Raw genomic sequence first — 10,881 nt, 5'->3', positions numbered from 1 at the left:
CGGTCAAAACAAAGGGAACATTCTTGAAACTAAGGCGATGCAACGGAGCTGTGATTTGTACAGCAATCGGTATGAACCGAATATAATAGTTTTTCCCCAAAATTCTGTGATATTTCGAGGAACTGGCAGGTCACTTATGGCTAACAAATGTGACTGATGAGGATGTACACGGGATGTACACGTCGACTGTCTATGACATGATGAAGATACTGCAACTCAGGTTTAAAAAATTCACACTTTTCCGTCCTATACTTGAGCCCTGCATCAGATAACACACGAAACAAAGCACGCAAATTTGCAATGTGTTCTTCAGGTGTACGACCTTCTACGACAATACTGTCCAAAGAGTTTAAACAGTTTGGCACTTCTGCAGTCAGCTGTTCCAAATATCATTGGAAAATGGCGGGTGCGGAAGCACTGCCAAAAGGCCAACGCAAATATTTAAACAAGCCCAAATGACTGTTCACAACCCACACTAATTGAGATACTTTATGTAGTGCTATTTGAAGATATGAGTCGCGCAAATCAATTTTTGAAAAGTAGCGACCAGTGCCTAATCTTTGCACGAGATCCTCTGGGCGTAGCAATGCAAAGTATCAATCACAGTTTGAGATAGACTTAAAGTCAACACAGAGGCAAATGCGATCTGAAGGTTTGAGGAGGAAAACCAGTGGACTTGCCCACTGACTAGCTTGTATGGGTGCAATAGCTCCACTACCTTGCAATTCTTTAAGTTCAGCAGCGACTTTGTCCCGTAATACAATGGGAACAGTTCTGGCCCAGCAAATGTTTGTTTGAGCATTGTCTTTCATAGTAATATGTGCAAAAAATTGTTAGCGTTGCCTAAACGTTCGGAAAAGAGTTTAGGGAATTCTTTCGCAAGCTAGCTACACTGTCATTGAATATAGTCACTGACAACACATTGTCCTGAATTTGAAAGCCGAACAAATCAAATGAATAAAGGTAAAATATGTTTTCACAATCGCGTGATTGTAACACAGTGAAACATACTTGTGACTGTATTTCTGTGAGTGGGCATAAATCTTATGTTTGTCCCATTGCAAACATACGGATTGTATGTGACCTTTCTTGCCACAAGCATAACACTGTGCTTGTCGGAACAGGCAGTCTTGGCGTTTGTGCTATTCACGGCACCGAGGGCAGGATTTAATTCCGTTCGCCTGTTTAGAGAGCTGCTTGAGTGACGTGGAGAACTGTTGATGCAGCGAGGCATGCGCCTGCTTTTGCTGATTACTGGGCCGGTTATAAGCAAGGGATGACTCGACCCGACAAATTGGTTGCTGCTCAAATTTATTGGCTGACATGGCATCTGAATCATACTGATCTCGGATTTGCACTACATGCTGGAATGATGGATCGGACTGTCTCAAAATCGGCTCTGTAAGTTTAACATCATTGACACTGACACGATCGCATCACACAATGTAACATCAGCATATAAAACACCACAAGCACATTTGAATTTGCATTTCCTTGTCATACCCTGCAAATTCGTTACCCACTCGCGATAAGTTTGTTCTGACTGTTTCTTGCAATTAAAGAACTGATACCTTGCTGCTACCACATTCACTTGTTGGTCATAATAGTGAGTTAGCGAATCTATGATCTAGTCGTAGGAAAGTACACTCGAAGTGGCTTCAAAGCCTTTGCGTTACAAATAAGTGAACACGCTCTTAAGCTGCAGTCTCCTTAGCGGCTCAAGAACGTACGGAATGGACCTGGATGCATCCACATACGTTTCTTAATAAAATCCAGCATGTAAACTAGTAAGAAACTAGCAACAGGCTGAGAGGCTGACTCTGATACCGATTCCTGTATTCATCACAATGGCTGTTGTTATTTTGTGACATCCTCAGTTTCCATTACATTTCAGGTGGTTTTCTTCTCGGTTCAGTGTTCAGGTCCTTGAGCATTCGACTGTGTTTCCGCTATGCTGTCTCAAAGTCCAAACATGGCCTGGCCGCCGCCTCAGATGCCTAATGACTGCAGGCATAAGATGCTGTTCGAACATCAGGAGGCTTCGAATTATTATGACCGCACTATATGGCAACACTGCTCGGTGGCTACCCACTAAATAGAATGCAGCGAGGAGAGTGCAGGTTAAGCATCTCTGTGTGACGTCCGTAAAACCACAGGTACACAGAGGTGTGTGCACAAAAGCTACCGCCTATCAATCAACAGCCATATGGCCATCATTAGCCTCGGCGTCAACACCACCACGTATCACCGACATTATTCCAGCCACCTACAGCTTCACACATCGCGAAATCCATCCTTCAACTTGTGTGAGAACAACTGATTAATGCCTGCCCCTGCCCCCCCCCCCCCCCCCCCCCCCAACATGTCCATTGGTCCAATGTCGCTTCCGTGTCCAGTCAAACTGCACTGAGAACGTTGCGTCCGTAATTTAAATGTCATTATGCAAATTATTTACCAAAATTACTGTTGCTTTCCACTCTTTTTTTAATTTCATTTAATTTTTAAAGTACTTTTACTACATTTTTACATTCCATTTCTACATTTATGGAGCCCAGCATGGCATGATTACATTTTTATTTGAAAACCTTCACGGTAGTAAATCATAAATTTCGTTCAACATTCTGTATTTCCTCGTAAGAATTTCACACGATATGGGTGATGTTTTAATAGAGGATCTGATTTTTCGGTAGGGTTCAAGCTGAAAACAAAATAATGCATCACAGAGAAAATGGCAATGGTTATTTTAAACTGATACGCAGTGAACTTGTGACTGTGAATTTCACATACATGATAAAGCTGCTGTAAGAGTTGAGCACGGCTTTTTGCTGTGTATCACCTGATTCCGTGTAAGTTAATGTCCATAAATAAAACATATATCCAGGTGATAACCCGCAGTGGTAATACCTTGTGAATTATGACTTTAGATAGTACTGCTTTCCACGTACTTGTACGTAGACAAGTCATAAAATTTTCCCAGCTGTCATATGGGAATTCCAAGTTAAGGCAGTTGCATTTTAAAAGGGCGTATTTTATATGAAAGTGATGTAGGTCTTATTGTTCTTTCATAAAAACGATTAGTATGCTAAAAATAACTTCGACTTGCAAGGAAAAACTGCGCAGCGTCTGCATTTGATGCCACTTGATCGCAGTACCTTTCCCATCTACGATATCGAAGGAAACTATGGGAAAAAATAACAAAAGCCAAAAAATAGTTATAGCGAATGAAATAAAGCGTCATTGACGTTTTCAAATATGAAAACTTCCAAATTTTCAGCTGTAAAGACAAAGCTCGTCGTGTTTTACATCATCTGCTGCTTGGCGCCTGCCACTACAAGATCTTAGAGACCCGTGAACCAAGCTATTGATGCTTCCTTACGACGTTCTTCTCTTCTAAACTTTTTCTGAAATGTACGAAAACGAAGAAGCATTGAGGAAACGAGGCGAGTTAGTGTAAATAGCATACAGTTATTCGACTTCAGCCCATAACGGTAAGTGGAAAGTTTCGTTCACAAACACACTAAATGTAATTTATGTGTCTTTCAACATATTTATGCCGTCTGGATCAAAAGAGAAGGACAGGCGAAATTAAATTTATTTGAAATATCTTACAGCATTAAGTTAAGCAGATTCTGCTCTGTATCTAAGATGAATCCTCCGAGGCAAACTAGTCAATAATTTATCAGATTTTGGGTATTGCTTATGAAGTAACATATTACGAAGGATCACCTTCGAGTATAATGTTCCATTACAAAAAGAAATTTTATAAGAATGATACGTGTTGCTGCTCATTCATCATCGTTCTGTAGACTCCTGCTTAAAGAGTCAAGCTTTCTGCATGATTCATAGGACATACATATCAAATATTCCATCACTTGTAAAAGGAAATAATAATCCCCATAACACCAGCACTAGACCAAAAGTGAGATTCATTTGTCTTCACTAAAACACACTTCAGGTCGCAAAAGTACGTATTATACTGAGAAACTGGTAGAGACTGTAAATAAAAATGGCGAAATTCAATCTTCTCGTCAAGTACTTCTGATTTATTATCTGATATTTGTTGATAGACTTATACTTCGTAGAATGTTAGAATTATTTTCTTATTCTAGTTAGAATAAGTTTATTTTTCGCTATTGCGCAATATTATAACTCTGCATGAAAAGACTAACCTCGCACAATTTTCAAACCGGCTACTTCTGTAGTGTTTCAGCACATTACGATATTTATTCATCAAAACTGTAGCTAACAGCCTAAGTAACTAGTGGTGCTGCCCTCACCTCTGTTTCATCCATTTCATTACAAGAAATCTCCACTAAGTTTTATTTGCCTAATTCTAGCTTGTCGAGCAATACTTTTTTCTACCTTCCCCCATATTTTATAAAAATGAAGTAAAATTTTGTAACTATCCGTGTGGGTGCGGACTTACGTAGTGTTCCTTGTCATTCGACATGTTCACATTTTTCCTGTATATCATGTAAAGCCAGCGACAGGGCGATTCTTTACAGCCAAAGCAACATTTTATTCATCAAAATGGTCATATTGTAATAAGCAGATACATACGGAACAATTTTGGGACACAGGACCGCCACGTTCTTCGAATGAGGTGTTCTGGCAAAGAAACTGCGGGGTACTTTTCTCTGTAGATTTTATTCCTACAGCTGGGAGTTGCAGTAAAAGACTTCAGGACGCTACATTCAACGTGTTGTCTGCCTGGTCTGTCCCACCATCTCGGATGATGAAAACTGGTCAAAAAGTAGTCACCTCAATTTTGCACTCTAAAATGTTTCTCCTCATGACAGCATCAGTTTAAAATTAGAGTAGGCTTCATACATTAATTAATCTACTTGGAAGTTAAACATATTAAAAGCTTGATACAAAAAGTAATGGATTATAGAGTGCGGGAGACCGGGATAGATTGGCCCACTGATCTTTCTTGTTTTTTCCAGTTTTATTTTAAATGTTGCCACTGATATTTTTATATGGAAACATTGCTACATCGTTTCAGCGCCTTTACAACTAAGTAATTAAGGCTTGTTGCTGTATGCCTGCTCATAACGTTATATTTAGTAGAGTAACGATAACCAACCTACCCCACCCACGGTGCAAAGTGGCTCAGCAGTGGGGCGAAATAGTCCATATGATTTTATCACATAATTTAGTTACAAAATTGGTTTCATAATTGAAAATGTATCGAATTTATTACGTAAAATGTATTGTAGTACAAATTCCTATAGCTTTATTACAAAATTACCATCATTAATTATGTTATAATTGTTATAATAATGGTTTTTCAGAAAGTTATGTACAAACTTTTTATCAGTCTTCATATGAATGACCGATAGGATCCTAACAGTTCAATCATTCATAAAACACTTCCTGCAGCTCATTTTTAACTAATGAGATGTGCCCATTGCTTCCAGCTTGTGCATTGAATCCAGTCATCCAGTTATCACCTGCATGGCTGTGAGAAATCGGTTTAAGACGCCTAAAACATGGGACATCCTTATCCACATCTTTATCTTGAAGAACTTTCTTAGAAATGTGTGCTTGCTTTCTGTGCTTTGTTTGAGAAGTTTTATCATATGATTTAGATACTTTTTTAAAAAAAGTATGTTTCTACACAGAACATGCATTTCGCTCTTTAAGATATTTACTTTTCTGTCTGTGGAGGCCTGTTGTTCGCGTTTTCGCGTTGTAAAACATCTATCACTGAAGTGTCATGGTTCTTCAGGTGTTGTTAGTGACAGCAGCTGTCCCACCATTGTGTTCTTGGGCAATCGAAGGGCCACCAATTAAATCACTATATATTTCTGGGCTTAACTGTCTTTGGCACTGCAGTTTTCACAATGCGCAAGAGGTCGTATATTGCCACTGATCGTTTGTTTGCTATCGGCCATGCATCGCACACCGAGTTTACGAACGTCTTAAAGAGCCAAAAACATTTCTTTCTACGGGCCGTAGTCTGTGGCGAAGTGAGCTTGAAAAACTCGACGAGTTCTGTGAATAAATAGGAAGTATGATTGTCAGTTGCTACCAAACAAGGGTGGTCTTCGGAACATCGGTCATGTGATACAAAATGTTTCGTGTATTTCCCCCATCTATCCCTAGGGATGCGTACCACCTTCACTCTCAACATGACTTTCTCTGCTGAAATGGGGCCAGAAGTTAATCCTAGGGAGTACGAAACATGGAGGACTAACACCTATAGCAACAGATGTTATCTGTCTTGTGTGTCGTACTCTTCGAGCAACTATTCTATCATCCCTTTGGACTTCAGTGATTCCAGGTTCATCTATATCACCAGGGTCAGTTTCAGTCTTATTTGAACATTTTTCAGGTTGTCAAAAAACAAGAGTGTGTTGTGTTTGTTGAAGGTACTACATCGAACTAAACTAATTGTCTAAAAGCTCAAATGGAGAGTTTCGTGTGTCATTACAGAAATCCTGAAGACCAATCAGATTGCACCGTTGAAAGTCGGTCCGAGACTGGGGTATTAAACATTGACAAGCAACTGCATAGATGTAGGCAATCGACTAACTTCTCTGGTGAAAGGTCAAAGTATATGTCACTACCATCAGTAAAATACGCTCAAAGCACATTTTCCTGGTCAGCTTCAATCATGAATCTGTCTTAGTTATGTATATTTATATTATGTTTGTGTGTTATTTATCGTGTTTGTATATTATGTCTGTACATTTTGTTCAAGGATTTCTTGAACCAATAGAGTTTCAGAAAATTATTAGCGAATTTAGACCTATATATTCCTTCCATTATATTTAGTGTTATTACTGAAAAGACGAAAGTATTAAATATAACACTTACAAAACAAACAAATATGTTATCTGAAATATACTTGCGAAGCCGAACCTATCCCAGAATTTTGTTGCGTTTCGAAAGGTTCTAAATCTTTGAATTTGTTGCTAGAACTCTCTAAAGCTTTCCTAGGAATGTTAAAATTTTTGCTCACTTCCCTAAATGATATTTTGTGACGTTTTACATCTGTTAATGCTAATCTCATAGATACTTCAGAAAAACTGGCTCTTTCAGTCTTCTTTTTATAATTTCGTACCATCCTAAAAACAAAACGGCTGATCGACGATGAGTAAAAACGTGACTCTAGTAGAAGATCCACACAGATTTGATACTTGTCAATATATGTCCTACAATGTCCCAAAAGGAAAAATTTTAAATTTATATTACAATTGTATTAGCTGAAGTCATGGGTTTCGAAAAAAAATCAGATATCACATAAATGTTACCGGTTTAAAATCAGTGAAGGACGCAATTTGCTCACGTAAAAATTACATTGGATATGGTCTATACTTTGACTCCGTTGCACCTACTGAAGAGAACTTACAAAAAGGCAGCGGGGTAAATTGGCTATGCAGAACGAAGCGCCATTATTTAAGTGGATCTTTGAGCCCCATGACCACAATGGAAATATTTATTTCTTTTATGAAAACGTTTAATCATTTACGCTGCATACAATGCCAAAAACATCCGTAATATATAGACTTTAATGGTGATAGTTACTTGTTTACTATCAAAGTTGTCTTAGAGTACACAACAAAATATCTTGAGCAAGCAAAAATTACTTTTAGTAACATGAAAACATAAAATACCTGCCCTTCCTCGCTTGACAATTGCTGCCATCAATCCCCTTGGTCACTGTCGTATCCTAGCGAAAGTTAAACAAAATAATACCAGTTGACCATAGTGACCCTATGGCCGCTGTGCCCTTGTCTCCCCTAATGAAATTTTGGGACTCGGTGGTGAATAATTCACGTAATGCGCCACTGTCGAGTACCATTTCTCATATTGTAGTGCTCCCTCACTTTTTTAAGAAATTTTTGTTGTTATCTTAAAACTAACACAGTTAATTCAACATTATAAATTGGAAAAGATGTGTGACATGACAAAGCAATCATAAAAGACTTACAAGAAGTTTTTTGGTTGTCATATGCACTCGTGATCTCGGGATTGACGGCAGGGTAGCTCAGCGTGTTCGGCCAGAGGGCCGATTGTCCTCTGTAATAAAAAAACTGAGCGAAAGAATCAACGATCAACTTGAACAGATGTCATGTGATGCCCGCCCAGCTATTCCTTATTGCTGTATGCATAGCCTTAGAGAACTTCAAGCGTATCTCGTCATTCCTTAGTACTTCCGTATCCCACTTCTTTGCGTGTTGATTCTTCCAGACTAATGTCTTAAACTTCAGTATACTCTTCATCACTACTATACTGTGATCTGATTCTATATCTGCTTCTGGGTACGCCTTACAATCCAATATCTGATTTCGGAATGTCTGCCTGACCATGATGTAACCTAACTGAAATCTTCCCGTATCACCTGGCCTTTTCCAATTATACCTACTCCTCTTGTGATTCTTGAACAGGGTATTCGGTGTTACTAGCTGAAAATTGTTACAGAATTCAATCAGTCTTTCTCTCTCATTCCTTATCCCAAGCCCATAATCCCCTGTATCCTTTTCATATACGCCCTCCCCTACAACTGCCTTCCAGTCCCCCATGACTGTTGGATTTTCATCCACCTTTACATACTGTATTACCCTTTCAATATCTTCATACACTATCTCTCTCTCTTCATCTTCAGCTTGCGACGTATGCATGTATACCTGAACATTCGTTGTCGGTGTTGGTTTACTATCGATTCTGATAACAACAACCTTGTCACTGAACTGTTTACAGTAACACACTCTCTGCCATACCTTCCTATTCATAACGAATCCTACTCCTGTTATACCATTTTCTGCTGCTGTTGATATTACCCTATACTCATCTGACCAGAAATCGTTGTCTTCTTTCACTTCACTTCATTGACCCCTACTGTATCTAGAATGAGCCTTTGAACTTCCCTTCTCAGATTTTCTAGTTTCCCTACCACGTTCAAGTTTCTGACAGTCCACGCTTCGACCTGTATAACACCCTTCCGTTGATTATTCAATCTTTTTCTCATGGTAACCTCGTCCTTGGTAGTCCCCTTCTGGAGATCCGAATGAGAGACTATTCAGTAATCTTTTTCCAAAGGAGAGATCATCATGATACTTCTTCAATTACAGACCACATGTCCAGTGGGTACACGTTACGTGTCTTTAAAGCAATGGTTTTCACTGCCTTCTGCATTCTCATGCCGTTGATCATTGTTGATTCTTCCGCATTTAGGGGCAGTTTCCCACCTCTAGGACAGGAAAGTGCCCTGAAACTCTGTCCAGTCCTCCGCCCTCTTTGACAAGGCAGTTGGCAGAATGAGGGTGACTTCTTATGCCGGAAGGCTTCGGCCGCCAGCGATGATTATTAATCAAAATGTCTGGTTGACCTCTGCTTAAGACAGTATTACTACTCAAAATGGCTGAAATGGCTCTGAACACTATGGGACTTAACTTCTGAATTTATCAGTCTCCTAGAACTTAGAACTACTTAAACCTAACTAACCTAAGGACATCACACACATCCATGCCCGAGGCAGGATTCGAACCTGCGGCCGTAGCGGTCGCGCGGTTCCAGACTGTAGCGCCTAGTATATTACGACTCAGGGCACATATTGGTTGAAAGTGAATCGTCCCCTTAGAAAAATTATACATGACTGTGCTTAAACTGTCACACAATATTTTTAGCGCAGCGCAATCTGACTTTCAGTAATCCCTACAAAAGAATGGCCCTGACTAACATTAACCTATACCTTTCACAAATCACTTACCTCACAAAAATCTTCGTTAATCAAGCTACAGCAATACAGCGAGCGCCACTACTGCCAGCTAAATAAAAGATTCAAACTACCGAAGGCACTAACTACTGATAGGCATAGTTAGCAAATGAAAGATTTTAATAGAGAACAAACAATGTATTTACCTTAATAGACATAATATATATAGCAGTTCATGACATCCAGTCTTACAAATTTCAAAACTCCGCCATCTCTCTCCCCACATCCACCACTGCTGGTGGCTCACCTCCAACTGCGCAACGCTACGCTCTGTTGACATCCAGCTGCCCAACACTACAATGGCAGACAACAATGCAAACTAGCCACAGACTGCACACAGCACAGCCAGTGATTTTTCATACAGAGCGCTACGTGGCGTTACCAATAAGAAAACCTAAACAGCCTGCTTACAAAAGCACCGATGATGGCTGTTAATCAGCTGAAATCGATTTGCAAAAGTGAATAAATAAAACATGATTTTGCGACTGGTTGCTGTATATTTGGTTATTTTATGGTTTACGGTCGCTGCACGACTTGGAAACCACATGGAGCCTGCCATTCACGCACAGTTTTACCAGGGCTTCTCGTGAGTGCGGCCTTTCCCCTCCCCGGTATACATTAATTAATTACAGGAACACTTGCTGTTGGTGGAACAGGAGCACGAGACAGAGCGTGTCGCGGTTGGCTATGTATGTGGACACTACAGGCACCAGTCAACAGCAGTTATCATAGTGATTGTACTCTTATAGCGTTTTCGTCTTATTTCTGCCACGCCGTTTGCGGAGCATAGCTGGTAGAGCAAGTATACAGAACACCCCCGTTTACAGTCGTGTCGTTCGGCCTGGAATCTAGTTTACTGGAGTAGAATTGTTACAGTGTTGAGTCCGGCTTCGAACTGAGCCCCTATAGCTAGTGAAGACGTGTCTGGAGACGTCTCGGACAGACGTGGGATACCAGCCTGACTTTCGCTGTCATGCGGCCCAACAACCAAGAGTGATCGCTTGGAGTGCCATTTCTTTTTGTAGTAGGACCCCTGTGATTTCCATGTGCATCATCCTTACAGCACAGCGGTACATCGACAATATTCTAAGCCCCGTTTTGTTGCCCTTCATGGCAAGCCACCTTGGGCTTACATTTTAACTAGATAATGCCAGCCC

The sequence above is a fragment of the Schistocerca serialis genome, chromosome 2 (genome assembly GCF_023864345.2).
Source record: "Schistocerca serialis cubense isolate TAMUIC-IGC-003099 chromosome 2, iqSchSeri2.2, whole genome shotgun sequence".
In the NCBI taxonomy this organism is placed as follows: Eukaryota; Metazoa; Arthropoda; class Insecta; order Orthoptera; family Acrididae; genus Schistocerca; species Schistocerca serialis.
The sequence above is the reverse complement of the archived record's forward strand: the minus strand, read 5'-3'. Positions refer to the sequence as shown.